This window comes from Aythya fuligula, chromosome 3 (assembly GCF_009819795.1).
Source record: "Aythya fuligula isolate bAytFul2 chromosome 3, bAytFul2.pri, whole genome shotgun sequence".
Lineage (NCBI taxonomy): Eukaryota > Metazoa > Chordata > Aves > Anseriformes > Anatidae > Aythya > Aythya fuligula.
The window spans coordinates 95,879,638-95,903,781 of record NC_045561.1 but is presented as its reverse complement, the minus strand read 5'-3'; the positions used below and the strand labels follow the sequence as shown (position 1 = coordinate 95,903,781).

Sequence of the window (24,144 nt, the reverse complement as noted above, 5' to 3'; positions counted from 1 at the left end):
TGGGAATAGAATTTTTTAGATGTCACAGAATGATCTCAAAATGGTGAGGAGCATGTTGATAAAATGCTTGACAAGTTACAGGTTCATTTAGTTTACAGACTTCCTATTTCTTCTTCAGAGTCATAGGGGCAAGTAGGAATGAGACAGGAAAAAGGGTATATGACAAATACGTAAGTGAAGAATGCAGTAGAAATATAATATATTCCATATTCTACTGAACAGTTAGCTGGGTGAATAAAGAGAAGAAGGATACAAATTTATCTCTGAACACCTATTCTATAGAACCTCTTGCCAATTTCAAACCTCAGCACTTCATACACAGATCTAGGGAAAAAATATATTTTCAAGAAATGTTTCAGGAAATTCCTAAGAAAATAAAGTACCCTCCCTTGTAATACTCTTTTCTCCAGGCCTGAGAGGAATGTGACATCTATCATGGCTACCAGCTTCAACTACAACACTATCAAAAAAAATGTGCAGACCTCTGATCCATTCATGACTTAGAATTCTCAGACACAGTGTATGTCATAAAAGCATACACTGTCGTCCTCAAAGTTTCAACAATATCTAAATGGAGAAAATCTAAAAGTACTAAACAGACATTTTTTTATGTATTTGAAACAGTGCTGTTCTCAAAACTGATCTGACATTTTGAATAGTAATATTTTTTAAAACAAATGAATAGAATGATGCATTCACTTTTGGCATTCAAACAAGGCAAATCGATGCATTCAAAATTTATCAATTTTAACCTTTAAAATCAGGGCATTTTAGTAATATAACTTTTCTAATCACAAGTTTTATGTTTGCATCTCTCCATCAAACTCAACTACTTTAGAAGTCCATTAAAATTCTGTGATGCGAACTGTCAACAGAAGTGCTGATAAGAACCAGCTCAGAAACATTTTTTTCACATTCATTTTCATGAACTAAAAATTATGTTAGTACCAGGAATTTACTCTTTTTGTTTGTTTGTTTGTTTTGTTTTATTTTGTTTTTAGAGACTTTTCATGAAAAAAGGTATTAAGGTATTAAGTAAAGGTATAGAGTATTAAGTAATAAGTATTAAGTACTAAGGTATAAAGTAAAACTGTCCATTAAAATCAGTGTAATGGAGGTGTTATTTTCCATGAACATAACACATTTTCTAGGTTTATTTCTGTTATTATTTCAAATAAAAAGTCAAAGTAGAACATCAAATGATTTTTATCATTTTCTTTTCACGTCCACTGGCTTCTTAGCACTGATTAAGAAAAATGCAGCAGGCAAAGAAAGCATTTCTTTCACACAGAGAGATATCTATTCAAAGCACGTGGGTTGCCATTTAGCAGAAATGTTTTGGAGAACAACACTGTAGTCCCAAGGACATAAAGTTAATTGATAATCTTACATATGTTTAAGTAAGGGAAATCTAAAAGAAAGTAGGAAATTAAATTTCTACTGAACAAAGATAATAGTTGGCTTTTTGAATATTAATTTTTACATTGCTGCTATGATACTGCACAACTAGTATTCTTTGGTAATTTCTTCTTTCAAGTAGGAATTATAAACGCTGATCAAATGAAAATTTTTATAATTCAAGTTAGAGAGTCAAGGAACACCTTAGCATTTTTATATTTTGTTTCAAACAATGTTAGCAGAATTAAATTGTGTATGAAAGATGACTGTCCACACAAACCATTTCAACACAAATAGGTAATGATTTGTCATTTCATGTCATAGGTATACTTCTTGGGGGAATACATAAATATATTATATATATTCTTTACTTTTTCCTGTGGAGCAACTAAGTTCTTATCCTAGAGTACTTTATTGTACAATGTTAAGATGAACAGAGTTTACAGAAAGAGGGTCAATAGGAGAATCTAGGCAAGCACTACAAAGTATATATAAATTGTGGGACAGAGGATCTACATTATTCTTGGACACTGAAGAGCAATGCTTAGCTTCATGAAAGGTTATTACTCTTACATTGACCTAGGTAACACAATGAGGTTCTCAGAAAGTGGAGTTTTAACAGTAAATTCCTAAACTGCCTGGAGGAAAAGAGCAACAGCAGCTGTCAGCAGGTTTTTCTAGTTCTGATGATTAGATTTAAAAATTAGTTTTGCCACTGAGCAAGTCATTATTCAGGTGTTGTGAACAGGGCTGATTCAGGCAGGTTGTCAGGGTAGTAACAACCATGTCTGCTCCATGTGTAATAGGCAAAGGCTGGTCTTATTTCTTCATTTTTCTTTGATGCCTGGCTGCACTTAGTGCTGAAGATTACAAATATTCACTTGGATTTTACTTCTTTTTTTTTTCCCCCCTCTCAAGCCAGGTTTTAGTACAGTTTCATTATTAAAAAGTATCTTTTACAAGGAAAGCAGTAGAAGAACAGAGATTTCCAGCTAGTATAGTAACAGCTTCTGAAATAGCCTTGATCATTTGGTTTTGGAGTATTTTTCTTTTAGCCTTTCACAAACTGTTGATAGGCTGTAAATGCAGAAATAACTGATTACATTGAACTCTGGCACCTATATAAGCTTTTAACCCTGGCAAAGAATATAAAAAATAAAAGGATCATAATTACACTGCATATCTAAGCAACATTATTATTTAAATGTACGTATTGAATTAACCAAAGCACAAATAAGAATGAAATAGCTAAATTCCAAACCAGAACATATTTTCAGCCCATTATAATTTCATAAAGCTATTACTGGAAGAAAAGCAAGATAACTGTTTTCCAGCACCCCAATGAATTTTGAGCTATAAGCCTCAGGTGAACTATTTTGATCTTCCTCCATGTCTCAGGAGAGCAAGGAACCTTTGCTCATTCTATAAAGAAACATCTTATTTTTTATTTTTTTTTTCAAATCTAAATTTATTTATCTTTAGAAAATAAAACACTAAGCCAATTTTACTGAATTAATAATGTAATCTCAGTTCTTAAGATGTGTACATTTCTAGAAACTTTAATTTATAGGTTTAATCAAACAGATATATGCTCAATGAGCTTGGTGAAACAGGCTGGGATTATGAAAATCCTTGTTCAATATAGTTTTTTAATACTTGTCCCTTGGCTTCTTCCATTGTCCGTGTTTTCTTAAAGGTGAATTATAATCTGCAGCAAAATTTTGTATAAGAAAAAACGTGTGTATGAATTAACAAAGAAAGGTTAATCCCAAATTCTCATTCTCCAAAGCAGGGGAAGCATAGGAGAGATGAGAAGAAAAAAGGAGCACTCCATAGGTCTGAAAACGTTTCAGTGTATTTATCATTTTACCTAAAGTAGAGGCATGATAAAAGGATATGTTAGTACTAACCAGACTGCAACCTACCATTCTCTATCATTGTTGAAAATGTGGCTACTTCGTATACAAACTACACTTATCGACTTCTAAACACATTTAACATTTCAAGTTTAACTTAAAATATATATACATATATTAAAATATACTTTAAATAATATCTTTACCAAATATTTTAAATATATATTGCCTTATTTGCTTTGAGGGGAAAAAAAAAAAAAAGAGGATTTAAGTGTGCTACAGTTGATACAATGGTTACCCAGCATGTTAGATATCTACAGCTATCACTAAACAATTTTTGATCACCCATGTATTTCTATTTCTTCTAGTTGCCATAACATGAAGCATTGCCTTCTGGAAATAAAGGCCAGAAGGATGTAATGGCACTAGACAGAGACCTCTACACCATGGTTTCCTGATAAATTCAATTACTAATTTACTCCAAATTCAAAGAAACTCCCAAAACTCACAGTCCTATCGCCAACATATTTTCCATTACTACTACCATCTTCCTTCCCCTTCAAAACCAGCACCTGCAGAGCTAGGATTCCTCCTCCCCTTTCAGAACTTGACTCTTTCAGTGTTTTCAGATGATATGCATAATGCAGCTGAGACCTGTTGAGTTCACCTGTTAGGTTCACCTGTTAGCAAAGGCTGTTTTCAGGGTCTGAGCATAGGGTGAGTACATACAACCCCTAGCAATATGGCACCTTGAACGCCAATCTTCATTCTTAAACTGCACTCTAGCTCTTAAAGGAATATCTTACAATGTCAAGTACACTTTTGAATTTTATTTCATTAAGATTTCCTCACAAAGCAACAGTTTATTTTCTCATGAGTATATTTTTGATGATAGTTTCCCATAGTTTTAATATAGGATTTATGTTTGTTTCTTTGTTTTAAATAAGCATTCCCAGACAAAATCTTACAAAACTAAACCAGTTAAATTGGCATTGAGATAACATAATTTACTGATAGATTTTATTATCACTGGCTAGGGCTTTTTTTGTTTGAAAACTGTCAATACAAAGACTCCACAGAAATGAGCTATCACATCTGTAGCAATTGGAAACACATTCATAATTGGCTCAAAAGCTGTTATTAAGAAAAGCTATATAAAAAGTTAAGAAAAACTGTCTGGTTTCTGTCCATTGGATTTAAATCCAATAGACAGAATTTAAATCCACTTCAGCCTATTAGCTGGACAAATGTGGTTTTAAAATGTTATATATGTTGAAAATAATAAAAAGCAACACAATTCTCATTTACAATCTTTGGAATAAGATATTATATATCAAAGTGATTTTCAAATATATGAAAAATAAATACAAGAACTAAACTATTATTAGGTCCATAAGCTTTTAAAAACTTACAATTTCATTATAGTATTAAAACAAATCTTTCTGCTACACAATTAATTAATTGACACAGTTAATCTATTCCAATGGTGTAGAGGAATAAAGTGCAGAACTAACCAGCCTTTTTGCTGTGTGTACTTTCATCCCTGAAATGTTTCAATTGGTTGCAATTTCTTTTTAAAACAAGATTTTTAAGTATCTTACTTAAATGTAAAAATATTTATTGATTTCTTCATATTTGAAGACACTTGCTTAGGTTTTACTAGAAGCTCTTCACCTGTATGCTGCCACCAGAAGAATGTAACAAACTACATAAAAGATTAGTTATCATTTTATTTATTTATTTATTTTTTTCTCCAGGTAAGTAATGTTCTAATGTATCAGTACTTCATGATGTTGTGATTTAAGTTTATTTTAAATATATGAAATCAGATTAGCTATTTTCCAAAGTGAATCTATTTAAAATATTAAAACAAAACTGAAATATAGCTATAATTTTGCTGACAGTTCTACAGATTTGAGGAATTTCATCATAGTTTATTTGCAGTCAAAAAAAAAAACAATCGTCTACCTCCTTTAAAGCTTCATGATTGGTTTGGTATTTCCTTTTGTTACTGAACTATTTTTACTATCTGTTAGACATTCCACAGAACAAAATCCTAGAATTAAAACCTCTTTAGGCAAATATTTAGTATCTTTAGTTTTTATAACTGAAATGTTAGACTTCCAGAATCTGAAGGATAACATATAATTGCTATTTCTGACTGAAAACAATATGGTGAATGAATCAGCTCAAGGTCTGAGTGACTGCATTCTCCACAGGGTAGATGAAGCTCTGTTGTCATTAATTTATTTTTTGACTCCTTTTTATACATATGGTGGCTTCAGAACTAATATTTTATATTTATGTATTTACATAGTTTAACTTATATACTTAATGTACCCAGATGTCTGTTTATTCTTTTCTGATGGAATGGACAAAATAAACAAGCAGAGGAAATGCAGACAATTCAGAGAAGGGCAAAATGATGATTTAAAGCTCAAGTCTCAAAACTATTTCTATTTCAAGCATGTATGGACAACATACCAACAAACATAGTGCAAGAACTAACATGAAGACAGGAGGAGAGGATGAATTTATCTATGTCAGAAATCATTTCTGCAGCACTGCAGAAATGGTTGTCTGGGTATAGCGCATTCAGTTTCTATTTTTCAGCTTAGCTCTTTTTTTTTAAATCTTCCCAACTTTTAATGTGTTTTAAAACATAATGAACTTGTGTAATAAAAATTGTAAATTCAAAAAGCAAGTTTTTACTATTAAGACAAAAGAAAATATATAAAAGCAAGAGGCATATATTAACAGAACAAAACAAACAAAAAGTTGCAGAACCCTGATAAAAGGCTGTTTATTTTAAAGTGCTCACACAAAACCTTGAAAAGCCATTAGCATCAGACAGGTATTTGAGTTATAGAACCAATCTGAACTTTTCAGGGATTTGCCAGTATTTATTGGCACTCCAAGTGACATTTATATTGTTAAATGAAAAGCTAAATGCCTGAAGCTGCCAATGAAGTAGTTATGAGGACTACACCTGATCACAGAATACTATAAATTGCTTGGCCATAGCTAAACCACAGAATTCAAGATATCCTGCTGATCATACTAAAAACCTGTTCCATCCCTGCAGTCCCTCTTCACTGAAAATGTGTTTACGCTACTAACTATATAACTAATTTATTGAATATCATCTAAACATCAATAATAATTCTTCCAGAAAGCCTTAATGAGAAGAGAATCACTCATGCAACAAATACCAACCATTTGTTTAAAAGTCTGTAACCTTACATTTTTGAGATGTTTGATTTTTAAAATTGATAATTTTATTTTCACTTATTAATTCTATGTGTTTATATTTTACATTCTTTTAATTATTATTAATACACTTAGCACATTAAATTGTTAATAACATTTTGAGCTTTGTAGATTAAAAGTCTTCAGTATTAAATTTCACATCTTAGCCTACAGTTTTTAAGTCTATAATGCACATGTCCACAAGGATCTTGACTGCATATCTCATGTTAGTTTATGATCACTTTCAGCATCCTTATGGCTTCACATTAGCTGCCAGAGGACTGACTCATTCCAGGACTTACTGTATGCCAGTAAATAACAAAGACGACTTCAAAAGTTGCAATCTTCAGCAACACAGTAATATTTTCAAAAGAACTTCATTTGAAAGTTTATTAGTTCAATATCATTACTTTTCAATTTGGAAACAAACAAGAAACCCTTTGAGTTGATGTTATTAAAACAAGAGGGAGACTAACCTATGATTTGCATTCTGAAATGTACACCATATGCATGTGCCTGGAATGAAAACCTTCTTTAGAATTTACACAACAATAAAGATTAATTCAGTGTCTTGTCTAATTTGTCCATCATCCCACTTAAACTGAAGTCAACCTAGCAACATCAATCCCTCTCACATTTTGCATCATTACATATTAAGGAGCTTTCTTCATAGAATCATAGAATGGCTTGGGTTGGAAGGGACATCAAAGACCACCTAGTTCCAACCCCCTGCCATGGGCAGGGATGCCACCCACCACATCAGGTGCCTCATCTAACCTGGTCTTGAACACCTCCAGGGATGGGGCATCCACAACCTCTCCAGGCAACCAGTTCCAGTGCCTCTCACAACCCTCTGAGTGAAGAATTTCCTTCTAACCTCTAATCTAAAGCTCCCTTCTTTTAGTTTAAAACCATTCAGAATGCTTACAGGTAAGAGTAACAGAATTCTGTAATTGGACAAAACCAGAAGTGCAGCCGAGCCCTGGAAGCCAGACCCAGTAAAAATGATGGCCCAGAAAGTTTATACATTTTTTTCTCCCCAATTTAAAAAATGGTCTCATAGAAGTTTTTTTCTCTCCCCTAAAACATAACGTCATCTCAGCACAGTTTGCATTTTCTTTCTTTTTTTTTTTTTTTTTTCAGCAATAGAAGCCATCCTGTCTAAATTACTAGATAAACCCTTAATCAATCATTTCATTTCAAACAGAAAAAGGGCAGTCTTCCACCCACAACATTTTTTTCCTACTTTTCACAAATGCTAGCACGTTAAGATGAAATACTGTACTTGCCATGTCAGAATTTTACTTGGAAAAAAAATATATTTATGGTTTTCTTTGTCTCAGTAGATGAAAAAGAAATATAGTTGACGATGAGGTAATAAGAATGAACAATGAATACTTATGCACGTATTTTCAATCATCTAACTACACTCATCAAGGAATGATACTGAAAATAAAGAAAAGAGTAAGTTCATTATAAGAGTAATAATAATAATAAAATGTTCATAAAGTTATTAGTGATAGGTTAAACATTTTCACATAATAGGATTTTCATAGAACTGAATTAGCACAATCTTTTTTGTTCTTTTGAAAAAGGCACATACAAGCATTAACTGATAATGTTCAGTCCAGCAATGTCGATTTTGTTTGGCTTTGTTTTCCCCATTATCAATTATGGGTAGTTCAAGAAAAATCCAACACCCACATGGTATTTGCCCTGCTGATTAAATAATATCCCATGATTAACAAATTGCTCAGATTTCTAGATAAATCAGAAAGAAGCCACAGGCAAGCTGTTTACACTTGCTTTCTCTGTAGGGATCCTAAACAAAAACACCTGCAACAAGAACAACAGATTTTATTGACCCAGCCTGACACAACAAAACATAATGTCAGTTCCAACAGACAATTTCCTGAGTGCACTGTATTTAAAAGTTAACACAAACATGAAAGAGATGCAAAAGCAATTTACTGAAAAAAAAAAAAACACAAACATAAAGCTTGTTAAAGAATTAAAATGAGATTTCTTCCCACCAACTCCAGTTAGCTAGGCTTTGAGTTAATCAGCCTTTGCCATGTCCTCTGTCAACAGGTTCCCTGCCCCACTCAGCAGCAGGCCTGTATTTTCCTAGTCTTCCTTTTTCTACTTTGTGTTTAGAAGTCTTTTTTTTGTTGCCTTCGTTATGGTCTTTGTTGTTCCTAACCCCACCCCTGCATAGGTGCCTCCTCAGTCCTCTTGGGTAATCTGAACTTTTTCCCACCTCTTGGGTGTTTTTCTCCAGGATAATAATCTCTGGCATTTGCCCAAGCAAAGCAGGCCAAAGTCTATCTCCTCAAGTTCAGGTTTTGGATCCTGCCTTGCTCTCTCCTCTCCATATTCTGAACTCCATTAGCCTGTGGTTACTGCAGCCAAGATGCCTCCTAACCTTCACAACCCTGACCTCTTCCTTGTAAAGTATGGAATTCAGTAGAGCACCTCCCTTCATCAGCTCCTCAGGCATAGGCATTTACATTAGGAAGTCATTACTGCACTACAGAAACCTGCACTGCGTGGTGCCTTGCCCAGTGAATTGTAGGGTGACTAAAGTCACTCATGACAACCAGGGCTTTCAAACACACAGCTTTTTTTTTTTTTTTTTTTTTTTTTTTTTTTTTTTTTTTTGAGTTATGTGAAGAAAGCATAATCTACTTCTTCCTGATTAGGCAGTCTGTAGCAGACACCCATAACAGCACTGATCCTGTTAATCACCCACTAATCCTGAACCATAGGTTCACAATTGATCCATAATACATCTCCAACTTCTTTCTCATACAAAGGGCAAACTTCCCCTCCCACACCCACCCTCCTTGCATTCCCAGCCTTTTCTTCTTTATTCCTAGTGAACTTCCACTCAATTGTTGCAGTTGTGAAAATAAAAAATCACTAAAATGTATGTCTTAATGCAGATAGAATTAATTTGAGAAATAATTTCTGCTATGGAAGTGCTCAGATTGTATTATCATGGTATTCTTCCAACAGTTTAAGCAATTAATCTATGAAATTGTAATGAGGGAGGAGGGAAAACAATAACATCTGGCTTCAGACCACTGACTGGCTCTGTGGTGTGCTGTTTTTTACACCACATAATGCATAAAAACCAAATGAATTGAATGGGAAAAGTGTTATTTGTCTTAGTATCACTATCATTAAATAACTTACATAGCCAGTGCTTCCAAATAAAAGGAGTTTTACTACTACAGTAGTCAAGAGAGCATGGGCTTAATTGAATTACATCAACTTATGTGAATTTGTGTCATGAGAGGTAGATTTATGGAATCCCTGTCCTGTAATGCATTCCCCTGGAATGTGGTGAGTTCAAAACATTGGCATGGGTTTAACGTGAGCTTTGACAGTAGTCCTAAAAATGATAGATTGATTATTATGGAATACTCACATACTAAGCATAAACAACATTAAACTGCAGAAAATTCTTCAGCTGAAAACACAGAAGGCCTGGGAGATCATAGTGGGCAACTTTCACATATATTTGTCTTTTTCTACTCTTTCATAGCCATCCATTCCTATCTAGTAGGAAAAACAAGACTCTTGCTCTGAACCGTTATAGGGAATTTTTATGTTATTATGGATTTTCAGAGCTAAAAGTTTTTCTTTCTTTCTTTCTTTTTCTTTCTTTTTCTTTCTTTCTTTCTTTCTCTTTCTTTTCTTTCTCTTTCTTTTTTCTTTCTTTCTTTCTTTCTTCTTTCTTCTTTCTTTCTTTTCTCTTCTTTCTTTCTTTCTTTCTTTCTTTTCTTTCTTTCTTTCTTTCTTTCTAATCTCATTTGTGCCTGTTACAACTGTTGAATGCTCAAAGGCTTCTGAAACTGAGTCATTGTCTACTGGGATACCTCAAAGAGGAAAAGAGGTTGTGAGGCAGCCCTTTGTCCTTCGCTAAATTATGTTTTTTTTTTGTTTTCTCAAAAATGACAAAAACAAACAAACAAACAAACAACACCATGAGTTCTAAATGAGTATTTTCCATTCCTTTATTTATGGAATCAGAGCATCAGAGCATCAGAGGCTATTCAGCTCAAAAGTATCCTGAAAAATACTTTCTAATATTCTAAACAGCAGTTTTCAGCAAAACTTTAAAAATAATTAATGATATTAAAAATGTATTCACTCTCAAGACAGATGGAAATAGTAAAAAATTCAGAATATCTGGTACAATAGGGCTTTTTTATGTTTTTGAAAACAATACTATATGATTTGAAAAATAGAAGAGAAGTTAAATTAAAAGAACAGCCCACACAACCTCTGGTGTTTTTATATTCCAGGAAGAAATCTTGTGCTTTTGTCTGATCATTGCCAATACCTGTGACTGGAACAGCTTTATAGCGGAAAGGTGCATACACTTTAATATCACTTAAGAAAAAAAAAAAAAAAAAGAAAAAGGAAAAAAAAAGAGGATTTGAATAATTTCACTGCCTTATTTATGCTGTGTAAACCTTAGCATAGTGCAAGGACAGTTATAGGAATTTCCACACAGAAATCAGTATCAGCGAAATGATGATAGGGATGATAGCGTCTGTTCCTTGAAAACACATGCTTACACTGCATTTTAAGTTCTCTCTCGATTCTCTTATTAATTAAACTTCTATCATGTGTAAATGTTGTTACCATTACCCTAAAGCAAGGCAAAGCTTTTGTAAAGTTACCTCTAAAATCCCAGAGGGGGTAGCTGACAGCAGCAGAGACCTGCATCTCCTCATTCCTCAGTGGACTGAGAGGAAGTATCTGAAAAGAACACTGTATGTTCTGATCCTGTCTTTGTAAAGGCTCAAGAGAATGCCTAGCTCCTCTGTGACAATAACAATAAGCCTGTGTTACGAAATTAGGGTGCTGTGATTCTTGAAAAGTTCAGGAGGTATTCTTCTATCCAAATCTATTGTTATGTTATTGTTATGTTATGTATTGTTATATTATGTTGCAATATTTCAGCTACCAACCAAGTTCATCAGGGTAGCCAAAACAAAAGTGTGTGTCTAATAGAAAAAGGATAGGGCAGCTTAGGAAGTGATACCACAGGGATGATGAGAGGAAGTACCCAAACTTTTAATGACAGGTTAAATCTCCAAGGGCTTTCTGACACTTAGTAAAATAACAGACACTATGGCTGAAATATGTAGCTCTAACAACAAAGTTGTCTGAGTAGCTTTTCACTGCCTACACATCTGGGTATTTACCAAACTGGAGAACTATGGGGTTTTGTTTTGTTTTTTACATAAGCACACTACTGGAATAGTTTAGACTTGATGGTCAAACATCTAAACAATCTAAATCTTACATATCTTATTAAATCTTACAAAGATCTATGTCTTATTTTATTTTTACAGGTACCAAATACATTCATCTATTTTTTGCATACCAATTGAATCTTTCCATGAAAAATTCCTTAGTCTTATGTTCCAGGATCTGCTCAGCCATTCAACTCCCTGTATTTCAATGTTTGCTTCTTCCAAACTCTCACAAACCTTATTCCAAATAAACATATGGCTTTCCTTCCATCTGACAATTCTGCTTTCTTGTATTAATCTCTGCCCATAAAACATCTGCCCATTTATTGTGTAACAAACATACCAAAATGCCTCTTCAAAAGGCATAATTTTTAACAGGATCTTTCTTATTCTAGACTACTTTTTTTATTATTATTTTAAAAGATCACAGCATTCCAGGCTGCATAAAATGTATTTGAAAAATAAGAAAACAGAAAAAAACATATTGTTGTGTTACCTACTGGCCCACTTCAGAAAAGGAACACATTTTGTTTGTGAACACACTCAAAGTAATGCTTTAGTTCTAATGACTTTTCAGAACAAAGGTGAATATCAAATTATTTTCAGCCAACCATTAGTACTGATACTGTTACTGGTAATTCAAGCACATGACTTAAGCACTGAAGGGCTTCATAAAAAGTTTTCAGGCCTAAAGGTCACAGCAGGATCTTACATCACAGGACGAGGAACTGTCTATGCCTACATATGAAATTGGTGACTGCACAGGACAGCATGCAAGAGAGAGGAAATGACTCACTCTTGAGAGGCAATTTTCTCACTCTTGAGAGGAAAAGTTTGCTTTAAAACCTAACATGCAGTGGACAACATTAAGCCATAAACGTGATAACCTTTCTTGATCTTAATATTAAAAAGTCCCTAGACTGATCGTTAAAGAGAGAAAGAGAGAGAGAGACAGCAATGTAAGCATAGAAGAACTTCAGGACTGCTGTGACTTTTGTTTTATCCTTATCAGAAAGACAGACAGATTCCCAACAGCATCCACTACTGAGAGGTTTCAGTGACAGAAGTAAAATTGTACCTAAATTAAAAGACGTTTAGATGTAGAGCTTAGGGATATGGTTTAGTGGGGACTGTTAGTGTTAGGTCAGAGGTTGGACTCGATGATCTTGAGGTCTCTTCCAACCTAGAAATTCTGTGATTCTGTGATTCTGTAAAGCATCTAATCCCCTCTCTCCTTTACTGGCGTATTTTCAGTACTAAGCCTTTTAAAATATTAGAACTGCGGGTAAATGATGAGGCTCTGGTCTGAGGTTAAGCTAAGGATGTGAGAAACTGCTCGACTTTATATAAAAAAATGATGGCTATGGCAGATAACAATGTGAAAACTGACCAAAGTTATGGATCACACTGTGAAGGATAGCTAGATTTCATAGTCAGTTAAGGAAAGGTTATGGGTAAAACAGCTGAATTTCACAGATACCTGAGAGGAACTGAGGATCTTTTGATCTTCTGAGGCCAGCAGCACGTAGCCAACTCTATCTGCAGTACCATGTAAAGCCAAGATTACTTCTGTAATAGCATCAAAATATTAAACTTGAGTACAGATATTCCCAATGGGGAAAATTTGATTATTATCAGGTTGTTTACCTGGGGGAAGACTGGAGTGGAGAAAGGGAGGTATAAAGAAAGGAAGAAGATGGGTAAAAAACAGGAAAAGGGACAATAATATGTGCAATCTGTGCTGTTGGGGTCTAACTGCCAAGAAGCCTCATACTTGATTGATGCAACCAAAATCAGGACAATAAAACAAACTCATTGTTCTTTCCATGCCATATGAGCCACATCTGCTCCTGTGGTCAGGACGAAAGAGTGGAGAAGGGAGGAAGGGAGGGAGGAAATGGAAGGAAGGGGAAGGATTACATTTTGTCCTGACACAAAGTACAAAATCCATAGAAAGTGAAAAAAAATGAATGAACGTATAAAAAGTTCTGCCATAGTGTTGTTTGACGTTTTGACTCCGTAAGATTCACATAACTAGATAATGCATGTTTTTAGACTTCTCTGTCTGTTAATGAACTGTAAATGTCCACAGTATAAATGCAGTGTCAAGTCTGTTAGTAATCCCAAAATACTTTTAGAGACAATGGATATTTTAGCTTATGATTCATCTGACCTATTTTGATATCTACATTATGTGAATTGGTGAATCACAACTAGGAATTCCGTTTCTCTTTAATACCTATAGAGGAAGCCTAAAGTGATTACCTCAGATGTGAATCTCGACTACATTTCAGCTGCCTATGTTTGGTCAGATGAATCACAACCCAAGTGTCCTTACTTCTTACAAAAATATCTCAAATGAATCAGTTTCACAAATAACAGTATGTCAGAGATCTCCATTTACTCTTCTCAATCCCTTTATATGCCTTCCCCCACAATCTATCAAACAACATTTTTTCAGGAGTAGCAGCATGTCCCAGGTATCATTAAATTCACATGCTTCAGCTAGAAATGGATCAAAAAAATCCCCCTGACAAAAATCAAAGTTCTTACAGATAAATCCCTTACAAACATCTTTCTTTCTTATAATAGAGAGGAACTAACTCTATCTGCTTTAGTCATCAAATGTGCCAGTATGACTCAGCAGAGACATGATCATATAGGTAGGCCACTGATGACTTTAAAGGTCAGTACCCAACAACTTAAATTACAGGATTTTATTTATTACAGATATATTCACCTTTTAGTAAACAATAATGACAACACCTGTGCAACTAGATTTAAAAATGAACTTAAAACCCTAAAATTACCCACAATATTGTAGGGAGATACAGAAAAGAACCTTCAGAAATTAGGAGCAGATCACTGCTGAAGCCCCTGTCTGCCTTGTCTTCAGAATCCTGCCAACCACTTGTACTGCTCAGTTCCTAACCATGTTTATATCTGTGGTCCTAATATCAAAGATTCTTAACCTGTGAAATGACCAACAAATGTGAAATCAAAATGGCATGATTATAGTTTTCTAGGGTAGAACAAAATTTTTGTCTATGTGGGTGAGCAAATCTCTTGGTCTGTGCTTCTATTAGGAAATAACAACTACCATCCTAAGGTTAAATTTATTGCATTTGTATCTATAAGGAATTTAGAACAACACAAAGATAAAGCAACAACAGCTAAGTTAAAGTGATAAATTTACCTTCAGTTGTATTCTATAATTGAACTCTGAAACCTGGGAATGCAGCTCTGTGACTGCTCTAGTTATTAGGATAGAAAAGTGTGTAGGGACATTTACAACTTTAGAATACCTATTTATAAAAATATCATTATGTGAAACAAACCAATTATATGTATCTTTAAAAACAAAAACAAAACAAAACAAAAAACACATTTGAGCCATTTTTTTTTACTTCATTTTTCTTCTCTTTCTACTTCTCTTAAAAGAGAAACCACAGACATAATTACTGTTTTAAAAATAAATAACCTTATTTTACACAAATTTATCTATGCATTTTAAACAGTAATAAAAATCCTACCAACAGATAACATTTTTAATAGGGAATGGGGAAGACTTCTTATATATTTCAAGGATGAACAATAACTGTAACAAGCCTACTTAGATTATATCCTGCCTCCCCACATTGATTTGTTGCCAGACTTGCACTATTTACAAGAAAATAAATATTTATTGCTCTACCTAAAAAAAAAATAAAAAAAATTCAGTGCCACTGCTAACAAGAGAGGGTAATTGAGAGAAAAAGAATGCATTGATTTTATTCAGATGTTTCCAGCCATATGGATTATTTTCTTGACTAACAGCAAGGATAAAGTGAAGCAGTATACTGTGTCCAGTTCTGGGCTCCTTGGTACAAGAGAGGTATGGAACCCCCAGGGTGAGTCCAGTGAAGGGCTCCTAAAATGGTGAAGGGACTGGAACATCTCTCACATGAGGAAAGGCTGAGGGAGCAGGGCCTGTTCAGCCTGGAGAAGGCTCAGGGGAGGTCTGATCAATGCATACAAGTATCTGAAGGGAGGGTGCCAAGAGGATAGGGCCAGGGTCTTCTCAGTAGTGCCAAACAATAGGATGAGAGGCAACAGGCACAAACTGCCACACAAGAAGTTCCACCTGATCACACAGAGAAAAAATAAATTAATTAATTAATACAAATTCACAGGAGTTGCAGAAGCCAGCACTGGAACTACTTCTGTGCTGAGGAAAAAGTAGATTTTACCTTGGGGATTACTGGGGTATGTCTTCACCAGAACTTCACCAGAACTTTATAAAGTTCACCGGAACTTTATGAACATCAGGAGAACTTTTCCAAATTTTGTTTTATGCTAAGCAAAGAAAGTGGTTATGCTCAGCCAAGGCCCAGCAGCACAACAGACTGAAACAAAATGTTTTGCACAGTGTAGTAACCCTAAATGGTGATTTCCATAGCTATTCCACAAGTCACACAGATGGACATGCAACAAATCAGGCTAAGCACAGAACTCAACACACAGTACGATGTTATAGCCTTCTATAAAGTTATGATATTTTTGTTCAATTTCCCAGTGCTCAACAGTTCTGCTCGAACCTTCCTAATTATGATTAACTTATACTGCTCTTGTTTGATAAGATGTTGCTCTCTTCATTGTGCTATGTTCTACTGGCATTTACACATGCCTTCCTGTACACACATAGTTTGTACACTTAAGAGTTCATATTCTGGATAGGCACAGGACTGACTGACTTAAACTGAAAAGCTAAATTTAATTAGGAAACAGAAATTAAGAATCGTTCCTCCTAAGTCCCTTGACAGGTCTGATTTAATAGTTATTCTAGGAACATGCTACACTTGGGATGGAGTTGCTATTACTTATCATTTCTATTAATTGTATATGTTGGTCAAACTTACATTTAGCAACAGGTTTCTGCAAACACCAGCAGATGGAACACAATAAATAGTTTCTAACACAGTAAGCTCAGGACTAAGGGTACATAAAGGACTTCAGGGTGTGCTGGGAAGAACACAGATCTGTAATCTAATAACTAGGGTATGCAGGTGGAGGTTCTAATTCTTATCTCAAGGATTTTTTGACTCATTCACCGAAGGCTTAATCTGTAATTAATCAGTTCTATGACCAGGGACTGGAAACTCAGTTTCCAGGTGCTCATATGAATGTCATAGTTAAAAAGCATAAACTAAAGTTGTTTCCTCTTTCTATCATCCTTCATTGCCTGCTGAAATTAAAATACTGCACAGTGGAGCAGCTTTGGCAGGAGTATAATTGCCATAGTAGAATGGCCACTTTGAATGGCCATCAAGAGGCCATAAAATCAAGTTCTTGGGAAGTAAGAATGGAACAGAAAGGAGCAGAACAGAACAAAACAGAACAGAACAGAATAGTATATTTTGAAGGGACCTATAATGACCATCAAGTCCAACTGCGTGACCTTTCCAGGGGGGCTAACCAGAAGTTAAAGCATATCATTGAAGGCATTATCCAAATGCCTCTTGAAGACTGATAGGCATGGGGCATCAGCCACCTCTCTAGGAATGCATGTTCCAGTGTTTGACCACCCTCACTACTTCCTAAGGTGTAAAGGTGATGTTGTAAACGAAGGACTTCACTATGTATACAAAAAAAAAAAAAAAAAAAAAAAAAAAAAAAAAAGCTCCTACCACTCCTACCAGCTTACTTGGGATGATAAACAGGCCCTGAAAATCTTTTTTATTATAAAGCTTTAAAAAAGACATTTCTATGAATTACAATGCTGGCATTTTAAACAAAAGATTTCATCAGAACTTTTAGTTTTATAAGGCAAAAGCTGCACGTTCCCTGTAATTTTAAACTCTCTTTGACCTTCACAAAATCAACTGTAACACATCATAGTAGGCCAGAATATATGAAAGGTCAATATGGACCAGAGATTCAGTATTCTGACTGCAACCAGTATCTTGTTATTAAAAGTTTATAAAGTATTTTTAAAGGTTACTTTAAAAAGTAAGAAGATTATCTACCTACCTATCTACCTTTCCAAAGGAAAATCACCAGAACATATAACAGACTCACATATACTAAGCATATCAAAGTATTTCAGTAACAGCAAAAAAAAAAAAAAATACATGAGGAAGGCTCATATACTCCATATATTGCAAATCATATATTGGAGGAGACAGCGACTGCATGGCTTGCCCAAGGCTGCACAGGAAGGTTGTGATAACTGAATCCAGATTTTGTTGTAAATGTTTTTTCTGTGTTCTGAGTCCACTTGTAAATTCTTTGTGAGACAGAACGGATTCCACAAAGACCTAGCCCATCTTCTGCCTCTTCAGACTGTCAGAGCTGACCAGATGCAGGAATCAGTATAACTCCTGGAAGACAAAGGGCTTGAGGGATTTGTACTTCCTCCAACTCAGTGAGTGTTGGAATTAATGTGAATTAATGTGAAATAAGGACAAAGTCTCTTGGTCAGCACGTGTACTTAGCTCTCACACATAAGGGTACATGTCTGCTAATCTAAAACAAAGACTTGATAACTTTCTGGTTATCAATGCTCCATGCCAAATTTGACAGATGATATGAAATAAAAGCATAATCATGAAATATTTATATCAACAGAAATGCATGTATGATGTATATTTTAACAGATAAATTCATCTAGGATTTAAAATTTTATAAACTGTTACATAAAACATTTTCAACAGACCTACCAATTGGTGGCTATTATACTTACAACCATTGATTTCTAATCATTTGAACATGCGGTATATTTAAGGTTTGCATGTGCAAAGACAGAAAAATTGAATCCCTTTCTTTATGTTCTAGATTCCAGCACAAAAGTCCTTTGTTACTGTAAATGGCTTCCCAATATTCAGCACTGTAATAGTTCTGATGCACAATCCCGAGCAAATTCTATTTTCAGAATATGTTTGATGGTGTCAACATCTGTGGAAGATTATATAATGGCTGGATATTGGTGGGTTTTGACTCATTATTTTTATATTTCAGCACTGAATATGGTGAAAAATGAATCTACTATGAAATCAGAAATTTAATATTGAAGAGAAGACAAAAAAAAATAATAAATGGCTGTATATCAGACTGCTTGCCATGAGCAGACAGTCATGAAAAAGTATGTGTTTAGCTAACACACAAACACCATAACTGCAAATACAGTGTTGTTGGATACAAATGTAAAACGAAACAAAAGCAGTCTTCAGCATGAAAACATGACAAATGAAGCAAACTGTAAGGCTTCCAAATTGATAAGAACACAGAATACATGTATATTGACAGACATGCAAAGCATGCTGTGGACCACTCTAGCTTCTGATCAGATGCTGAAGGAAATTGAAGCACTTGAAAAACTAGTCTTTAGTCATATGGAAAATCATCAGAGGCAGTTTTACTTTTACAGAAACACCTGAAATAAATGAAATACCCAAGGCAGACTTTATATAGGAAACCAGCCAAATTATACCATTCAAGTAACCTCACTATAATATGGTACAGTCACTATGGGACAGAAAAAAAAAAAAAAAAAAAAGAAAAAAAAAGAAAAAAAAAAAAAAAAGTACAAATCAAACTACACAAACTATATAGTTATCCTAGAACAACATGAAGGTGTTTGTTGTTGTTGTTGTTTGTTTGTTTTATGATTTAAGCAACAGTTGGCTACAACCACAGAATCATCTTGGAGAAAGCAAAGCAGGACTTCAGCCTCACTAGAACCCTTGCAACTTCCATCTGAGTGTACAATCACCCACACAATTTACTCAAGAAAAGGAAATCAGTCATCCTCATATCAACATTGTGGAAGTATGGAAATACTCTGTAAAATTTTTATCATTGTTCTCTAGGAGCTAGTTACTGAGACATGCCATGGATGAAGAAAGATGGTAACTAGTTTCAGTTTCATAGTAACCACTATCAGGAGGAAAAGTCTTAGTTAAAAAAAAAAAAAAGTCTCTCACATTGCTACCAGAAATAAAACTCACAGAAAGGGACGTTAAAGATCACCTAGTTCCAACCCCCTGCCATGGGCAAGGACACCTCCACCAGACCAGGTTGCTCAAAGCCCCATCTAGCCTGGCCTCAAACACTTCTAGGGATGGGGCACCCACAGCTTCTCTGGGCAACCTGTGCCAGGGCCTCACCAACCTCACAGTAAAGAATTTCCTCCTTATATCTAATCTAAACCTACCCGCTTTTAGTTTAAAGCCATTCCCCTTTGTCCTCTCACTATCCTCACATACAAAGGGTCCCTCCCCAGCTTTCCTGTAGGCACCATCTAGGTACTGGAAGACCTCTGTAAGGTCTCCCCAGAACCTTCTGTTCTCCAGGCTGAACAGCCTGTCTTCACAGGAGAGGTGCTCCAGCCCCTTGATCATCTTCATGGCCCTTCTCTAGATTTCTCCTACTACTTCCACGTTCTTTTGTGCTAGGGCTCCAGAGCTGAATACAGTACTCCAAGTCTCATGAGAGCAGAGTAGAGGGTAGGAATCATCTCCCTTGACCTGCTGACCATGCTTCTTTTGACGCAGCCCAAGATACGGTTGGCTTTTTGGGCTGCAAGCACAAAAGCGTTTGGCAACAAACACTTTTTGGCAACAAAAATGTTGCCAACTCATGTGGAGATTCTTGTCAACCAACACCCCCAGGTCCTTCTCATCAGGGCTGCTCTCAATCCTTCTCCACCCAGCCTGTATTTGTGCTTAGGATTGTCCCCACCCAGATGCAGGACCTTGCACCTGACCTTGTTGAACCTCATGAGGTCCGCACAGGCCCACCTCTCCAGCCTGTCCAGGTCCCTCTGGATGGCATCCCTTCCCTCCAGTGTGTCGACTGCACAATACAGCTTGGTGTCATTGGCAAATTTGCTGAGGGTGCACTCAATCCCCCTATGGCACCAACAAGATGTTAAACAGTACCAGCTCAATACTGACTGTAGTGAAAAAATACAATTCCGAGATTCGATTATTAAGATACAAATACAATACAAGCAGGTGACATATAGATATTGGAAGATATTCCACAAAATATACAAAGAAACAAAGAAGAGGGCAAACAGGAAACACTTGCACAAATACCAAAACACTAAATCACCCACATTATATAGTAAAGAAACAGTGTAATTGATTAGCACATTAACACTCTGCTAGAAAAGAGAGTTTATATGAATACAAATGTATATCCCAATGCAGACTTCTCAAGGGAAGATGCAAGTTGGTAATAACAGTAGCTGTATATCCAATTTCTATATTCTAGTTTGTGTTTGCTCTCAAAATATATGACAGAAGTATTAGTGTAGTTGGTTTTCCATCAGGGAATTTGGTATAGAGGAGCTTGATTAATTCTACTTCCAAAATGTGAAAAAGAATAGTGTGTATGAAGGAAAAAATAAAGATATTCTAAATTGTCTCAATATTAAGCCTGCTACTATTGCTATGCTGAACGCTTTCTGTATGTAGGATACATCTGTATCTAGATACATACACTCCACATATCTAGCAAGAAACTTTTCTCTGCAGATGTTTGTTTTTCATTATTCCCACCTCCTGATATTTTAACTGCTTTTCCTCTCAACCATTTGTCGTTATTTTTGTCCTATATTGTCCTATATTTTAGATGTACTTACATTTATAAACTTTGGCACCATTAGATAAGAGTTGGCTTTCTGCCAAGGTTTTAAGTTTTATTCCTTTAAGATATTCGATTTCCAAAACTTTGACATTGCTTCTTATTCCCTGGAGTTCAGAAAACTTCTATCTCCATTATGATTCTGGTTGACTCTGGCAGGAATTTAATCAGTGTCCAGAAAACTCTCTCCCTGACAAAATTAGGAAGATTTGAATAATCTGTGGCTTGTTCTATACTTGACTCACCCAAACATAGCATATATATATATATGTGTATATATATATATTTGTATTAATGTGGTAGTCTGCAACTAAGTTTTGTGGGAGTTATGCCAAATATATAAGCGCACAGGTTTTAATACAAAGAAAGACAAATTATTTTAATACACTGCTATTATGGTTAGTACAAAAACAGCTCAATATTGCTAATTAAGCTATTCATCAGATCCTCTGTTTGAGTTTTATTATATACATGGGCATTTTTTTTCCCCCTAAACCATTAGGAATATAAAAACAAATCAGGTAATGTTCTGCTAGCACACTATTTACCCCCAAGAGTACACTATTATGAATGCAAGTTAGATAAGCACAGGCTATGAAAAGATATCTTAGAAATGTAATTTAATCTAAATGTGTTCACACATGTTGCTTTTGTTTGAGCATGCCACTGGAGCAGAGTGTGGTTCCAGGTATATTAAATACATACAAAATTAATTTAATAATTTAGATTTTCAGATAGATTCAGAAACAATTTTATCTAGTTTATTTTAAGAATTTTAGTTACAAGTGTAGTTTCTGAAGGTTTATTTATTTTTATTTTTTTTAGAATAAAAAGTCCTAGGCAGTATCATTTTGTAAATTTCAATAGATATGTTGGATGATAGAAAATAATTTCCTCTAAGTATGCAACCAAAATGTGATCAGTACTTCTTTCCTCTACGCAAAAATCCATAAGAAATCTATATGCTTTCTCTGTGTTTAGTGTCTACATATGATTCTGTTATTTTAACAAGGTTGGAAAGGCTGATTTCTTGCACTTCATACAGAATACTTTCTTCTAATGAATATTATGGCCATTTAAATCAGAAAATAAGTTCAAATGCAGATGATTAACATGTTTAAGGACACTTTTCACGCTTCGCTTTTTCACTTGCTTTTCTTTTATATTTCAAATACCCTTTTATTACATTTAACTTTTCAGCTCCTTTCCAAAGTATCTATAGATTTAAATATGTATTCAGATGAGTTGTAGGAAACATAGCAACTCTTTTAATGACACCTTGAATATACCTCGAGTATTTAGGTAAATAATAAAAGAAAAGACGTGGAAAACAGATGAAACATAACATAGGAAACATAGGAGAATCATTAATTTTATACTGCTATATCACACTCACTACTACCCTGATCACAAGTATGTATTCTTAACGCTCGTATACAAACTCCAAAGGTAAAAGTTCTGAATTTCCATGTCTGAATTCATACATAAATGCTCAGCTTTCAGATTTCTTTACAGAGAAGTCCAGTCTTCACACGAACATTACAGTACTCAGTGTAGGACCACAGCAGCTTGTATTTTGCCCATGTTGAGGCCTTCATTTTCCTGTTTCTGAGCAGATAATTCTGTAATATATTAGAAGTACTGCTATTTTGTGTGTAGAATAAGAAAAACCTCTTCAAAACACTGCAAATGTCCACTAGTGTAAATGAAACATTTTTGCATATGCAAAAATGTATAACAAAGTAGTTTAACTACTAAAAAAAAAGAGTAATTTGAAAGATTTTTTCACCGCAGAGTTGCCATACCATAGGAGAGGTGCCTACAAGAAATAATAATCCACAATAAAATGTACAAAGGATGCAAGAATGGGTTAATGTTAATAGAGCATATATGCTGTGGACTTCTGAAAACTTGAATTGCATTAAGATAGTGAATTTTTAGCTATGCCCCCGTCCTTTACTATCTTTTTCATTTTAGCATGTTCCATACATTGAAGTATCTGATCTTACACTGACAGGGACACATTCATCCATTGGTAAGGGCATCCCTAGCTGCTGCTAAAAGGCTTCTTTAAGGACTTTTTGGTTTTAATTATGTATTTATTTACTATAATTATAATTATTTATATATTTTCCCCCCTTCCACTGATATAAGCCACATGGAGAAGCAGTAAAAAGCAGAGAAGCTGATGTTTCTACTGTCTCTTGAAAGACAGAACATGAAGAAGAACATCAGAGTTGAAATAAATTTGCTTAACTTATTCTAGTGACATTGTCGTTTTCCTATCTTTCCTTATATTTCACTTAATATAGGAAACACCTGCAGGCTGAAGATTTTTAATGGTTACCATTATCAGCAAAATAAAATTACTGTGAATTATTAACAAAAGAAGGAATATAAAATTTACAATCTTCATTTAAATGACTGTAAAATACCACAGTCTGTCTGCTTAGGTAGAATGCAATTTACAGTCATCTGCTGTCAATCAATGTGCGAGATTCATTGCTTCACCAATAGAAGACTTTGTTCTCAGTTTCCATATTCTAATCCCAAATTATATACAATTCTGTTCCTTTTACATATGTTCTACTGTGGCCTTTTAGTGTATTTTTCCACTGAGGTACACTCTATTTGTTCAAGCTGATTTCCACAGCTATCCCCAATGATTTATTTCCATACTACCCACTGGAATTTTATTCATTTATTATGAATTATTATCAACTTCTCTATTAACCTCTCCC

General features: G+C 34.7%; 1 protein-coding gene across 4 annotated transcripts in view; it reads right to left on the bottom strand.

Annotated features, from left to right (window-relative positions):
* CSMD1 (CUB and Sushi multiple domains 1) overlaps window positions 1–24,144 on the bottom strand; it is a 1,186,669-nt gene that overhangs the window by 518,839 nt on the left and 643,686 nt on the right. The gene's annotated exons all lie outside the window — the stretch shown is intronic.